Source organism: Catharus ustulatus, chromosome 1 (genome assembly GCF_009819885.2).
Source record: "Catharus ustulatus isolate bCatUst1 chromosome 1, bCatUst1.pri.v2, whole genome shotgun sequence".
In the NCBI taxonomy this organism is placed as follows: Eukaryota; Metazoa; Chordata; class Aves; order Passeriformes; family Turdidae; genus Catharus; species Catharus ustulatus.
The window spans coordinates 49,983,977-49,998,863 of record NC_046221.1 but is presented as its reverse complement, the minus strand read 5'-3'; the positions used below and the strand labels follow the sequence as shown (position 1 = coordinate 49,998,863).

The following is a 14,887-nucleotide window of genomic DNA, read 5'->3' as shown; positions in this document are numbered from 1 at the left end:
TCTGCAGCAAAAACTGCATCAAACTGTGTGATACAAACCAATGTGAACACATTCTTCCTGCCTTTTTTTAGCTGTCTGTATTTTTAGCAGACATTGTTTTAATATTGTGATTATAGAAAACAAGAAGAGACAGAGAGTCATTCCCTGGAAAAATACTTTCAAAGTGTTTTAGCAACTTACTTCTTTCTTTCCAAACTACATCTTGTAATAGGCTACATTAACAACTTAAAATGGGAAAAAAGGACAATTTTGAAGGCACTGAACTGAGGGATGGTCTTTGGAATTGTTAGCTGGTGCTGGAAAGCATAGACATAGTCTTTTTTTGGTCTAAGCTTAAAAGATATACTTGAGAGTGAGGAGTTACAATATAAAATCTCTTCTTGCTCTGTTATACAAAAGTTTTACTGATTTCTCTTGCTTGTGTGTCTAGGGCCTTATTCCAAACTGTATGTGAGGTTGATGCTGGTGGGGTGACTGCTTGGATTTTCTGATAACAAAATCATAAATTTTTGTTTATTCCCAGTGGAGAATGACAGGGAATGAGGGGATGAAGCTGTCTGTGTATATGACACATACACTCCAGAGTAAACTGCTCTTCTGTTTTGGTTAGAGCAGCTGATTCCCTCAGATCTGCCATGGGCAAGATGTCAAGGTGAGGCAGTGGGAATAGATGATACCTGTGCTGCACCGTGTTCCCTAACTGCCAGGAAGCAATGTTTGCAGTGCTTGATGGTGCAAAAAAAGCCCTCTAAAAGCCATTGTCTGTTTCATATAGACACTGCAGTCCTGTGAGTGTACAAGCTGGCCAGAAGAGTAAATAAGCAATGATTTTCATAAAGCACCTGGTGCCAGAAAGCACCGACTGGGATAACTGCTTCCGTCTCCAGTGGAAGAACTGTCCAAAACACCAAATAAATAAGCAACTGCCAATGGATTCCCACATAAGAAAGAATTTGCTCTGCTATACTCAAATGGCAGCTTGGAGAACTCATCAACACTGAGCACAAAGCTCCTACTAATGTGTAGGATGAACACATTTTATCTGCTGTGTAAGAATGACTCAGATGGATTTTTTGTTTTGATGCCCACATCTTGCTGTTTCATTGATGACTGTCAGCGTTAGAATCCGTGAGTTTATGTAGTGGGATGGTGACGAGTCATGGGAAGGAAGAGCTTGGGAGAAAAAAAACAAAGAAATAAAACGGCCTGGCTCTTGTCAAAACAACTCTTTGATGATGAGATAAGTGACAAAAAAGGGGAAGGAAGGGGGCAACAGAGCTACTGCCTTTCTGAGATAAAATAAGCCCCCTGACTATATGATTCTAAAACACAAACTCTTGAACAAATGTGATTCCCAAGGAAAATAATATGTCAACCTGATGGCTGCTAAAGCAACAAGAGAAATTATTAAAATTAACATAGAGAACAGCATAGTGAGAGGAACAATATTTAGAGATCTGTGCATGAGCAAAAGGGAAAATTGCTGTCACACAATTAACAATAATTCTGTCAAAACAGTGGGCCAATCTACTGCACAAGAACAAGGTTCAACATTTTTGGGGGTCTCCCAAAGTGGATTTAATGTCATGAATTAAGAGACTGAAATGTTTCTTTGGAAATTGTTCTTTGCCCTTCTTCTCAGGCAGTGCCAAGACAGAAACCACAGCAGAGGAGACATAAAAAGAAAAAAAAGAGCAGAGAGGTTTTATTTCCATGATGAAACAGATCTCAAAAATACCAAGAACCAGCTACAGGGCAGTTAGGAAATATTTAGTGAGCACCAAATACTGTTCAAAAGACCAACCTTAAACAGGTTGACTTCACTGCATTTGTCTCTTCCATCTGAGGAGGTCTCCAGGGATAGACAACAGAAGAGGAGGGAGTGGCATTGAGGTGTTCACTGAAAGACAGTTAAATGAATAAACAGCAGGAGACATCATAGCGATAGAAAAGCCCAAGCAACATAGTTGGAGCAGTGAAGAAAACATACAAAGAAAACCTTTGGACTAACTATAGATTAACAAAGTCATATAATCCATCAACTTGTTGTCCTGGTTTGGAGGACAGGCACTGCCAAGAAAAAGGCAAGAGCTCCTCCCTGAGATGGAGAGTGAAAATCCCCTCCCTCCAATTTTTTATAATTTAGAAATTAAGGGACTCTCAGGCAAAAACATGGGTTTAGGAATAACAGTTCTTTACTAATATATCTACAAGACAAACAAAAACAACATCAGCTATGAAAATCAGCAACAAAACAGAACAGTATAACTTAGTTCCAGTCCTTCTCAGCTGCAGATGCCATCCCCCTGCTCTCAGTCTCAGTGGTGGTGGGGACAGGGCAGGTTCCCTGGAGATGCTGAAGGCAGGAACAATAGCGGTGGTGACCCAGGAGGAAGAAAGATAGAGGAGGGACTCCTCTGCTCCCCGTGTGGATTGTGGCACTCGGCTGGGGTCCAGAGATGGCAGGCTGGATCGAGAAAAATAAGTAGTAGTCCAGCAGCCAGCAGCGACGACTGTGGCTCCCTCGCATTGGGAATGGCTGGGGGTGGTAGGTCGCAGTCCCCAGACATCTTCCTCCTACGAGCACAGTCAGGCGAGTGTCCCTTAGAGCACAATTAGCTCTCTACCCACCTTTCCCCACCCTGCCCCTTTGTTTTGAGCGATCAAAAGCTGGGGGAGCCACCAGCAGGCTTCCTTATCATGATAATGGGAGAAATTCTCCAAAGAGGAGAAAGAGTAAGGGTCAAACCACCCCCACTACCCCCAAGCCTTGTCTTCTGCTATTGTTTGATTTCTGTTATACTAAAGCAATGCAGTTTACATCATAACTTGCCAGTAAATTGGCAAGTCTGCATCAAAGATAACAGATTTCACTTTAGTATCTCTTTCTAATGAAAAAAAAAAGTTGCAATTACTGAAATATTTGACTAATGGTACAGGACACATCATGAAGCTAACAGTAAAATGTAGATGATTAAACCAGCATCTGGATAAATAGGATATGGACAGAGACCTTATGTGATAATTCTGATTAATATCACAGCAAAGCAAGTTAGTTTTCTTTTGATCAGCAGTATCTTTTCCAAACAAATATTTGCCTGGCTCCTTACTTGGAGCAGTAAAGAAGCAGGTAGGCACAGAGAAAACTTCAGCCACATCAAAATTTTAAGTCCTGTGAAGCATTTGAGGCTAAGGCTTGAGCACCCCATACCTCTAGTATGACCTGATATTGAAGTGTGGGAACTGCCATCTGAGAAGCTCCTTTTTGAGGCATGGCAGATCCTACATCCTACAGAGGAGGCAGGTGAACATTGATCAGAAAGAAACATAATGGTAGGAAGAGTTCAGCTTCCTTCTGTTGCTGTCCGCAACAGCACTGAGACTTAAGGTCTTTCCTACTTGGTGGCCCAACATTGTAGAGTTGCTGACTTCCTGCTTCTTGGAGAAAGCTCCTTATCCTTTCTCTGCTGAACTCCTCACCAGGCCTGAAGGCCCCATTTTCCCATGGAAAGCAAATTAAAAAAGGAGTCAAGTTCACACATCAAAATGCCAGGGAGCTCAATAATATAACAATGACTGGGAGCTATTCTCAACATGGATATACGTAACATGCATATATATTAAGACAAAAAATGTGGGGAACAGGGGAAGAAAACCAAACCAAAACACAAATAATCCCTAGCATGATCAAGCTTTTTAGAATTTTGTCAACTAAAAAATCTGGGAGGGGGAAAATTTCACAGGAAACATCGCCCTTGCAAAAATGTTTATGGGAGAATGGTCAGTTATTTAAGAGTTTTGTGGTTTTTAAAAAAATCATTGTTTCCTTTAAAAGGTTTATATTACTCTTTATCAAAGAGTGTACTGTATTGATATCCGTAGGAATAATCTGGACTCTACAATATTGTCCCTTGGAAAGTGCTGTTGTTCTAGTTGTCAGGCTTGATATGGTTAGCAAGGTCAGCCTGCAAAATCCTTCCTGCATGTTTTGTATTCTCCCTTTTTGAATCCCTCCATAAAACATGTTTTGTATATAAGCATGAGACTATGACTTATCAATTCTGTTCCATTCCTTAGGAAACAATAGGCAAAACCTTGTGAACTGTCTTCTTGCTGTTTTTACACCACAGAAATTTTTGCAGCAGAGGATTGCAGTGCTGATTTTAGCATAAATCATTAGTCATTATTTCTTTCAGCAAAGACTTTCACAGCTTGCTATAGTGTAGTGGAATATTCCACAGGATAACAAAGCAAACATATGTTTGAGGATCTGTGCAGACGCTATTTGCAACAGGGCATGAGGACAAGTGTGGGAATATGGTGTAATACACTACTTTCAGTGACATACAGACCATTCTCTAGAGATCTTGCACTTAATTTATTTTTGCAAAGATATTCTGTAAAACTATCACAGATAGGAAGGGGACCAGAGGAGCAGAATTGGCAGCTTTTTGTGATATTTTACACTACTACCAGACAGTAGGGAACTGTGGTTCATAAAGTAAATGAATATTTAAGGTTCTTCTCTCTGAATGTTCACAGCCAGAATAGAGGTTTTGGCCATCCTGTTGCCTCATCTATACACCTGTTCAAAATGAATCATCTGGACTAGTAGACAGTGAAGAGAGAAAGTGCTTCCACAAAACAGCTTTTTTAGAGAAAACCTTTAAAATTCAAGCATAGCAATCTGTCATGGTAAAGTTTAGATATACTTTTTACTTTCAGAGAGCTTTATAAACATTGACTAATTAGTCCTTGGGACCTAAAAGGACACATTTTTTCTCCCAATTTAGATTGAGAAGACAGCAGGGGCATCTTGTATCCTGGGGCAGGACTCTAGGCTCCCTTCAAGGTGGGAGAATTGCAATCCTTTTGTAGTAATCAATGCTTTCAAGCTGGAGGGTGTAAAGTTAAGCACTTCTATCACCACTTATTCACTTGTGACAAATTAAGGATTTGATTTTCTTTTTCCCTACAACTGCTGCACAACCAGATGATTCTATTGGTTTATAAACACTAAATGTCCAGATTGAGTAGGAGCTGTAGATGTTAGTCCTTATACTGTTAAGCCATTAAGAAGGGTGTGAGTTAGATATTCACAGTAAAGAGTCCACTAATTTATTAGTTGAACAGGAATATATTTTCCATACTCTGGATGTTTTTGTGTTGATTTGAAAAAATATTTTATTTTAAATTAAATTTAAATATATGTACAGTAATTTCATGACTATAAGGTGCACCGGATTACAAGGTGCAGTGTCAGTTAATGGTAAATTTCCAAACTTTTTCCATACATAAGGTGCACCGGATTATAAGGCACACTTTTTTTTTTGCAACGAGGATCTGCGTGCAACTTTCGCAAACAAACAAATTACTAACGGAATCGTGCGATCGTGGGGTTTACTGGTAGGTGGTCAATTTGCAAACATTTTTCATGGATCAGCATAGCCTTTAAACGCAGCCTAAAGAGAATCAAAACACTAAAAAGAAATACAGAGAAAAATCACTCACTTTTATTAAATTTTTAAACAGCTTTATTTTTCAGTTGGGTCTATTCAGTTTCCATGAAACCTTTGAAGTCTTTGTCCTCCGTATCGGAAATCATCAATTGGGCAGTGGCGGCATCCAGCAAACCCAAACCCGTATTGCCCGTATCTTCATCGTCAGAGTCATCAGTTTCGGTACTCTCGATGACATTGCTGCTCAGTCCAGGAATGATGTCGGCCTTCGCGAACCCTTGGATGACAGTTCTGGTGGATACTTTATGCCAGGCATCCACTATCCACTGGCACATAGTGGCATAACTTGCCCAGTGTAGCCTCCCGGTCTTTGTGAAGGAGTGCTCTCCTTCCACCATCTAGTTTCCCCACGCAGTTTCACCTTGAAGGAACGAATGACACTTATGTCCAGTGGTTGCACTTCTTTGGTGAAACCACCCGGTATTACAGCAAGCTCCAAGTTCATCTTTTTCACCAGGGCTTTCACACTTTCTGAATTGTGGGCACGCATGAAGTTGTAAACCAACAATGCTGGCGATGCATGAAAAAATCCATCTGATCTCCGAACGTAAACTTCTGATAGCCAATTCTTCATTATCTCTTAATCCATCCAGCCTTTTGTATTTACTTCAACAATTATTCCAGCTGGAAATGTTTCTTTAGGCAATGTTTTTCTTTTAAAAATTACCATTGGAGGTAATTTCTGCCCATTTGACAAAACACCGGGAGTTACAGTAAATGATGTCTTTCCGTTTCCTGTGGTGTGAATTGATACCATGGATGTTCTGGTTCTCTCAACAGTTCGGTTCAGCGGCATATCAAAGTTGAGGGGGACTTTGTCCATGGTGATGATGTGGTCTGGCTATATATTTTTTTCAGAGATCTTGCTTTTACAGTAACTCCGGAAGTTGGCCAACTTTTCCTTGTAATCTGCCGGCAACTGCTGAGAAACCGTTGTCCTTGTACAGATAGAGAGTTGCCATCGTTTCATGAAACGGAAGCACCAAGAAGGCCCTGCTTTAAAGTCATTGATATCCATTTCATTTGCCATTGCTTTGACTTTTATCCAAACGGTGACAGTTGAGAAACTTCTGCCAGCTGTTCTTTGTTTGGAAATTCAATGGTCAAGTCTGTCTTCTAGTTGCGGCCATCTCACTTTATTGCCACGGAAACTTTTCTTCATCTTCTTTGCAAGATGTAGATCACCTTCTTGCTTTCTCCACTTGCGCACCATGGACTCATTAATGTTGAGTTCTCTAGCTGCAGATCTATTTCCATGTTCTTTTGCAATGTTGATTGCTTTCAATTTAAAATCTGCATCGTAAGCAAGTCTCCTTTGTGGAGCCATTTTGAAGTTGCTCTTCCCATTAACGCCCATCCTCAGTAGCGCCTTCATCCACGGGTAAGCAAGAAGCTTTTCTCTGATTGGTTAATCGTGCTCAGAAATGCGCGATTTGTCTAAATTGCCATGCCCAAACAATCCCGTAGTCTAAACAACGCAGAGGAATCTACTTCAACACATTTTTGCATGGGAAAGGTGCGGCGCAGTGTCAGTTAATGGTAAACTTCCAAACTTTTTCCATATATAAAGCGCACTGGATTATAAGGCACACTTCCGGGTTTTGATCAAATTTTAGGATTTAAAGTGTGCCTTATAGGCATAAAATTACTGTATTTTAAAAATATATTTATATAAATATTTTAATTTTAAAAAACTTTTTTGTGGTACCAAAATTACCTTCTAGTACCCCATTTTATTTTATTTTTTATTTATTTTATTTATACTGAATAAAGTACTTAATTTTCTGCATTGTTTTAAAGAATAGGAATTTTAGACAGCTTATGTCTTGAAAGGTCATAAGCTTTGCCCTGTTTCATCATTTAGAAGTGTCAGACTAAAAAATTTCTCTTTTTAAAAAAATAGTGTTTTAACCCAAAGTATCTATCAAGTTTGATAGGAATACATGAAGAGTTGTTTACCTAAGACCACACTTCAGCAAATAGATTTTTCTCCTGTCTCTGACCTCAGGTTTGGAAACTGAACTCGTGACATTCACAGGGTGATGGTAACTCTCTGGATGAAAACCTTGGATTCAAACTCTGCCAGTCCAGGCCAAGTCATTTGAAGGACTGCTGCCTCCAGTCATCTGCCTTGCCCTTTGCCAGAGATTACGAGCTCCACAGCAAAGAAAATTTGCCTCATATCTGCAGCAGCTCATAAATAATTGTAAATATCCATTTGCAGTTTATATTTAAATGCCAGGCTGTGGACCAAGCCTGCTGCTTCCTTGTCTTTACCAGTGTGACTGATCAAGACCTACCTGACCTTTGTCCTCCTCTCCACCCTTATCATTGTCATCTGGGAAGTAAACCTACCCCAAAGCCTTGCCAAAGGATGCCCTTGCTCAGAACAGGTAAAGCAGGCAGGAAAGGAACATAGAAAAATGTTGAGAGGTACATACACATGTGTTGGGTTGTTCTCTTTCTTTTTCTGTGTAATTTTCCCCATTGTAATGTTAAGAAACTTGTTAACTATACCCCAGGATGATGCTTCATGACAAAAGGCAGAGGGGGAGGGGTAGGGAGGACACCAGGGGCGGAAAGGGGGAAGGAGGGGAGAGAGCTAATTGTGCTCTGGGGGACACACTTGCTCAACTGTGCTTGTTGGAGGAATATGTCTGGGGGCTGCGACCTACAACCCCTTGCCATTCCAATGCGGGGAGCCACGTTCGCCGCTGCTACTGGCTGCTGCACTGCTGCTTTTTCCCTGATCCATCCTGCCATCTCTGGACCTCCAGCCGAGCTCCACAATCCAGATGGTAAGCAAGGGGAGTCCCTCCTCTATCCCTCTCCCACCTAGGCTGCCGCCATTGTTCCTGCCCTCCGCAGCTGTGGGGGACCTGCCCTGCCCCACCACCACCGGGACTGAGAGCAGGGAGACAGCGTCTGCGGCTGAGAAGGACTGGAACTGAGTTATACTGTTAGTATTTGTCATTAATTTTCATAGCTGATGTTGTTTTTGTTTGTCTTGTAGATATATTAGTAAAGAACTGTTATTCCTAAACCCATGTCTTTGCCTGAGAGCCCCCTTAATTTCAAAATTATAATAAATTGGAGGGAGAGGATCTGCACTCTCCATCTCAGGGAGGGATCCCTGCCTTTGCCAGCAAATACCTGTCTTTGAAACCAAGACAAAATGTTAATTAGAAAAGATGTAATGCAGTGACCACAATGTATTAGTAATGAAAAATATATATATGAAGGGCCTAACTTCAAGGTCTTGACAATAAAAGCAGACAGTGCTTTAAGCTATTGAATAAAAGGAGGATGGAAAAGAGAAATAACAATAGGAGGCATGAAAGATGTAAGTACTTAGAAAAACCATATTAAAACAAGAGGGAGTAAGAATAGTGAATCACCTTCATCAGTTTACAACAGGACATAGTGATACCTACAAGACGTTTGCCTGGCTTTTTCAGAGTTCCTCTAAATCAGTATAGTCCAACAAAGATGTGAATAGTACATAAGACTTAGAGTCTTTCCACTTCTCTGAAGAATTGCGTGTACTGAAGTGAGTTGTTTGGAAAATTGCCACCCAGTTTTTGTATAGGTTTATTCTAAATGGACATTATGTAGGATACTGTGCTATCTAAGGAATGTGTGCTTAAAGGTTAAGATGCTTTGAAAAGTTGTTTTTAATCACCTCTGAACTGTCATTAATTTTTTTGACAGGGACAGGCATTTTCAGCCATGAGCATTACATTCCTCAAGAAATATGCAAAATAAAATGTTGACAGCAAGGCAAAATATTTTACAAGCAAAGTGACTTTCCGTAATAACGGAATAATAAATGTAGAAGGAGAAAAGGCAAGTTATGCTGCTTCTGCTGCTGATGGAATGCTACTTGTTTGTCTGGGTTCATTCAGTGAAGCAGTTGGAGTTAATCATCTCATTAGAGAAGTGGGCATCCAGCACACCTTCAAGTAGTGAGTTTTTACTCTCCATCTATTGCTACTCTGCTGCCAGAAGTTGCTGTTTGATAATATTATGAAGGAATTAGAATGGATGATAGACAAAACAGTCTGTTATTTCCAGCAAGAAAGTGAAAAATCTGTCAAAAGACTTGTAAGTCCTAGGGTGGATTTGCTAGTGCAGCCCTATTTGTCATAATGTGACCTGGGATAGGAGAATCTGAGCTCAACTGGGAGTGTTTCGTGCTGCGTCATTGCTGGAAAGACACATTGCCCCACTTCTGTGATTTTGTCTGTACCTGCTTGTTTTCCCTATATGTTGAACGCTGTATTTTGGGAAAAGGGTGGCATTTATCTTGAGTTTGGGTAGTGCTTATCTTTCTTGCTTGTTGAAGTCCTTTTTCCCTATTGAGCACACCTTCACAGAAAGAATGGAAGATTTATAAGGGCATGTAGTGATAGAACAAAGGTGTTTGGTAGATTTAGATTAGACATTAGGGAGAAATACTGCACTGTAAGAGTGGTGAGATACTGGAACAGATTTCTAGAGAAACTGTGGATGTCCCATCCCTGGAGCCTTGGTTCTAGATCAGGCTAGATGAAAGTCTGAGCAACCTGATCTTGTGGAAGGTACCCATGCCCATGGCATGGGGCTTGAAGATACCTAGACATCTCTAAAGTCTCTTCCAACCCAGAAAATTACATGAATCTACAATTCTAACTCCTGAAGAGGTTCTTAAAGGCAAACTAAAACACAGAATAACAGTAAGTGGCAGTAAAAATGGTTTGGAGAGGCATGCCTTTCTTCATAGAAATACATTAGGTTAATGGTCATTCTTGACCTCTTCATTTTCTTGCTTGGCCGTGCTTGCATTTCACAACTAGTGTGATGATCATAAGTATTGTAATTACACAGTCTTCTAACAACTATCTTATTGTAGATATATAACCAGATGAGATGGGAAAAAGACCATAAACAGACCAAAACTACATTTTAGAATGAGAGTTTGTAGGTTAATTAAAACCATTCTTATGTGAGATTTATTTCTTTCTTCATAAAACTGGCTATTCTGCAAAGTTCATCACTTTCTTGACATATGTTAAATACAAATGAATATACAAGAACTGGTTTTGAAAGTCTGAATAGGCACAGTAAACTGAGTCATAATAAACTTTGCATCACCCAGACCTTGTGTAATTATCCTGCACCAAATACAGGTATGTATGTATAGATGAATATAAAATTCATACATATAAAAAACAAACCAGTAACTATAATTTAAGGATTCAAGCATGGACATCTGCAAGCATACTGCATTTTAGAAAAATGCAGAAGCTTGAAACTTCTGATACAGTCCATTTTTATTTATGCCATTTTAAAGTGAATTTTGGTCAAAGCTTCATGACCTATTAAAAAATGTCTACTAGTTTATACATGCATAGTTCAGATACTCAGTTTTGTTTCATGTTCACATTTTAATCTGTTGCAGAATAATTTACCAGAGAGGAAGCACTGTCAACAGTAGAAGGAATGGCCCAATAAGCATGGTTTTCATATTTTGTTCCCATGGCTTAATTCACCCTTCACAGAAAGGAACATATGCATAGACAAAATATTCTCACTCAAACACAATAGACAGTTAGTATTGTTAACATTAAGGGAAATTTATCTGTGGGTTCTGAAAAGTAAAAATGCAACAATGATTCTTTATCTTGTTTCTATATCACAGACAGCATTGTGGTATGCTTTAATGCTTATGAACCAGGTTATACAGGTACAGTAATTTCATGAATACAAGCCACACTGTTTTGACCAAAATTTTGGTGGAAACCCAGAAGTGCAGCTAGTACTCTGAGGCGGCTAATTTATTAACAAAAATGTGATATCCGCCCTTACCTGGTACCGTGCCAGTCCTGTCCCGAGCAAAAATGGTTTGAAATCCATGGTTTCCCGGTGTTCTAACGATGAACCAATCAGAGAACAGCTTATTGCCTGCCTGTGGATGGCGGCATTACTGAGGGGTGGGGGGTGTTATCGGGGTGAGCTCCCTCGGCGTATTCTCTCGGTAGTTTGATAAAAGTGTGTGATATTTCTCTGTACTTTTTAAAGTGTTTTCAGTCTTGTGCGGCTGCACGGCTGGCCATGCTCGCGTGGATCAGGGGAGGGGAGGGGAGGGGAAAGGAGGGGAGGGGAGGGGCCGTGCCGGGCCGGGCTGGGCTGGGCTGTGCTGTGCTGTGCTGTGCTGTGCTGTGCTCCCATGGATCGGGGAAAGGAGGGGAGGGGAGGGGCTGGACTGGGCCGGGCCGGGCTCTGCTATGCTCCCACGGATCAGAGGAAAGGAGGGGAGGGGAGGGGCCGGGTCAGGCCATGCCCGTGCGGCTGAGCTGCTGTTTAAAGGCAACGCAGATCTGTTGGGAATGCTCACAAAATGACCACACTATTGTTCGTGTCTTTTTCGGCTTGTAAATAAAGGGTACGCTGCCGCAGCTATGGTCTGTGTCTTTTTTCACTTGGAAATAATGTTTCCAAGGTCGGCGATCCGCGATTCTGTTACTAAATGATGACTTTGTTAAAGTTCACAGTGAACGAAAGTGCGGCTAATATTTGGGTGCGGCTTTTTTATTGACAAAGACATCAACGTTGCTAACACACCGGAAATGCGGCTTATACTCCGTGCGGCTTGTATTTGTGAAAGTACTGTATTTACTTATACACCATTAAAATACTGATATTCATAAAGCCTATAAGCACGCTAAAATCCAACCATTTTTCCTATTGGGTGTAGCAAAGGCAGTCTTGGATAATTTTTGGAAACTTAGGAAAGTTTTGGCTGGAAGTGCTATAGCAAAACTTAATTTCTCCAAAAATTGTCAGGAACTCTTTTATCTCAGGTTCTAAGGTATTCACTGTCAGAAGTGACTAATGGCTTTGATGATTTCTACAGTTTTGGGGTCAGTCAAGGGGAGGTTTCAACAGACTGGGTTTCTACTTGTGATTAGCACGTACTCAACTATCCTGAAATATCTTTGCTGTCAGCAGAGCCATGCAGTAGTTCTTCCTGTAACTTCTTTTATCTATCTATCTATCTATCTATCTATCTATCTATCTATCTATCTATCTATCTATCTATCTATCTATCTATGTCTCCTTAAGGTTGTAGCTGAAATAGTCATACAAATGAAAATGTTTTATTCTTGGTGTTTTCTGTTCCTGCGCTCCCTCTTCTGGCTTTCTAGAATTATCTAGCAAACATCTTATGCCTGTATCTTATGATCCACTCTGATTTTTTCTGTAAACACATCAATTGTAAACTTAAGGTGCACTCTCATAGCAGACATCAAAAAAGGGACTATTACTAAATAAATCAGGAAATTATCACAGCAGCCAGGCGCTTCTATCCTGAGTAGAGGTTCCCTGGACTTTTGGAGACCAAAAGTAATCCAAATTTTGGTGCAATGGCTGTCATACTATGGATATTAGATAGGAATAGGAATAAAGAGAAGGTTTGATTGGAGTGCACTCTTGTTGTCTTGAACTGTGCAGTAGAATTTTGTATTGAATTTTTTGACAGAAACTGGTAGAATTTTTTTTCACAACTTTTCTTCTAAATTGTGTTACAATTGCACTGGTAAAATGACATTCTCCTGCACTGTTCAATATCCAACTATTATGGTAATATATAGCTGCAATAAATTTTAATGATTTTCATTTCTGAGTGTGAGAGAAAATGGAAACATGGTGAACAAAATTTTGCATTTTAAATATTTTTCACTCTTAACATTTTTCCAAACATCTTTCCTAGCACCATATATCTGTAGGTTTACCTCCCCTGTGACCGTACTGGAAAACTAGCCTGAGCCAATATTGGAAAATGAAATAAACAACACTTTCTTGCACACTTCTGTTATATTTATTATGCCCTTTTTTAAGTTGTAAACACTCTGGTTTCTGTGTGAAGCACCAAAGTGCATGTAACAAAAGCAGGGAAAAATTCTCAGGATTATGGAAACTGTTCAAATGCAAATTAAATCACCATTTACTTGCTGTGAATATTATCCCTCTTTCAATAAACTTTGTGCATCTGTAAGAAACTCTTGAGAAGTTTGGTAAATGTTTTCAGTGTATTTAAGAAAAAATATATACTACATATGGACCTCACGTTTTCAGTGCTGGAGTGCTACCTTAATAAAGCAACATGAAAATGTGCTTCAAAATGTATATTTAACACAGGAACCAGCATATCCATTTCAGTATGTGAAGTCTAGCTTCTCCATGAATTGCAGTGCTCAAGTAGGTCCTAAAACTCAGTGGCTTTAGAGAAATGTTCCATGATTGAAGGGAATTCCTGCCATGCAGAAATTTCAAGATGCAGAATGGTGATGCTTCCTGCCCCAGCTCCCCCAGCGTTTGTTACTGTCACCCACGTCATGAAAGCTGCCAGAGGAGTGGGGACAAGGCAGGCAGTTTGTATGTGCATGAAAAGGAGCTTCCATGGTTTTGGGGTCTACTCTTAGCCCCTGTCACTTACCAGAATCTCTGCTTTAGTCTTATAAGCACAGTCATCTGTGACACATGAGTCATACCATTTATTGCCTCACACCGGCATATATTATATTTGCTCAGATCTAACAAGAAGTGTTTGCTTAGGTCTGGTGTATTGATGTTGTGGTGTGTTAGAGTCTAAGGAGGGAATGAAGGACCGTTCTCCTTCTGGAAAGCCCACAGCAATTCTGCTGGGTATAAAATCCTAGTAAGTGGCTAGAACAATGAGCCTCTTAAATGTCAGTTGATGCGTAACAGCGTTATTGTGGTTTGAGGACTTGGGTGTTGCAGGAGAGTGGTTTTATGGGAAATCACTGGGAATTATTACCCTGCATAAAGATCCTCTTGTACATAATTATATGCAAGATTAGAATCAGTACTTCTGCAGGTTTTGGTCTTCATGTATGGTGGGATAAATCACAATAAGTAAATTTTGTTACACCATATAATAAAAGTTGCTGTACATCAGCCAGGCTTCATGGCTATCAGTTGTTATCAAAGTGAAATGTACAGGACTTCGGAAAAAAACCAACCCCTCCCCCCAAAAAGAAATTTCACTATCCGGTATCTGGTATTAAAAGATATAATTTGATGGTTTGCAAGGTCACATAGCCTGTGTAGTCCACACAGTAACTGTGGGTTAAGGCATTAAAGAAAAATAAAAAAGCTTATTGATAACTTTTCTTTCAGGGGAAAGAAAATCAGAGCTCTGATATTTGACTTTTCCAGCAAGCAACAACCACAAGTTGGGCACTCATCTCTCCCTGGCGCTTGCGGGCCGCTGGAAGCCTGAAGCGCCAGGGCCGGGGCAGCAGCCGGTACCCAGCGGCGGAGCCGGGCAGGGGATGCGGAGTGGGGCTGCGGCCGCCCCCTTC

At 40.4% G+C, this 14,887-nt stretch overlaps 1 long non-coding RNA gene across 2 annotated transcripts in view; it reads right to left on the bottom strand.

Annotated features, from left to right (window-relative positions):
• The window catches only part of LOC116997170, a 28,129-nt gene extending 16,720 nt beyond the window's left edge, over positions 1 to 11,409 (bottom strand). For both annotated transcript variants that reach the window (XR_004418114.1, XR_004418115.1), the window contains exons 1-2: positions 11,367 to 11,409; positions 1,805 to 1,900 (exon numbers count right to left, since the gene is read on the bottom strand). This is a non-coding gene — a long non-coding RNA (uncharacterized LOC116997170). The remainder of the gene's footprint in view (positions 1 to 1,804; positions 1,901 to 11,366) is intronic.
• Between the last annotated feature and the right edge of the window lie 3,478 nt (positions 11,410 to 14,887).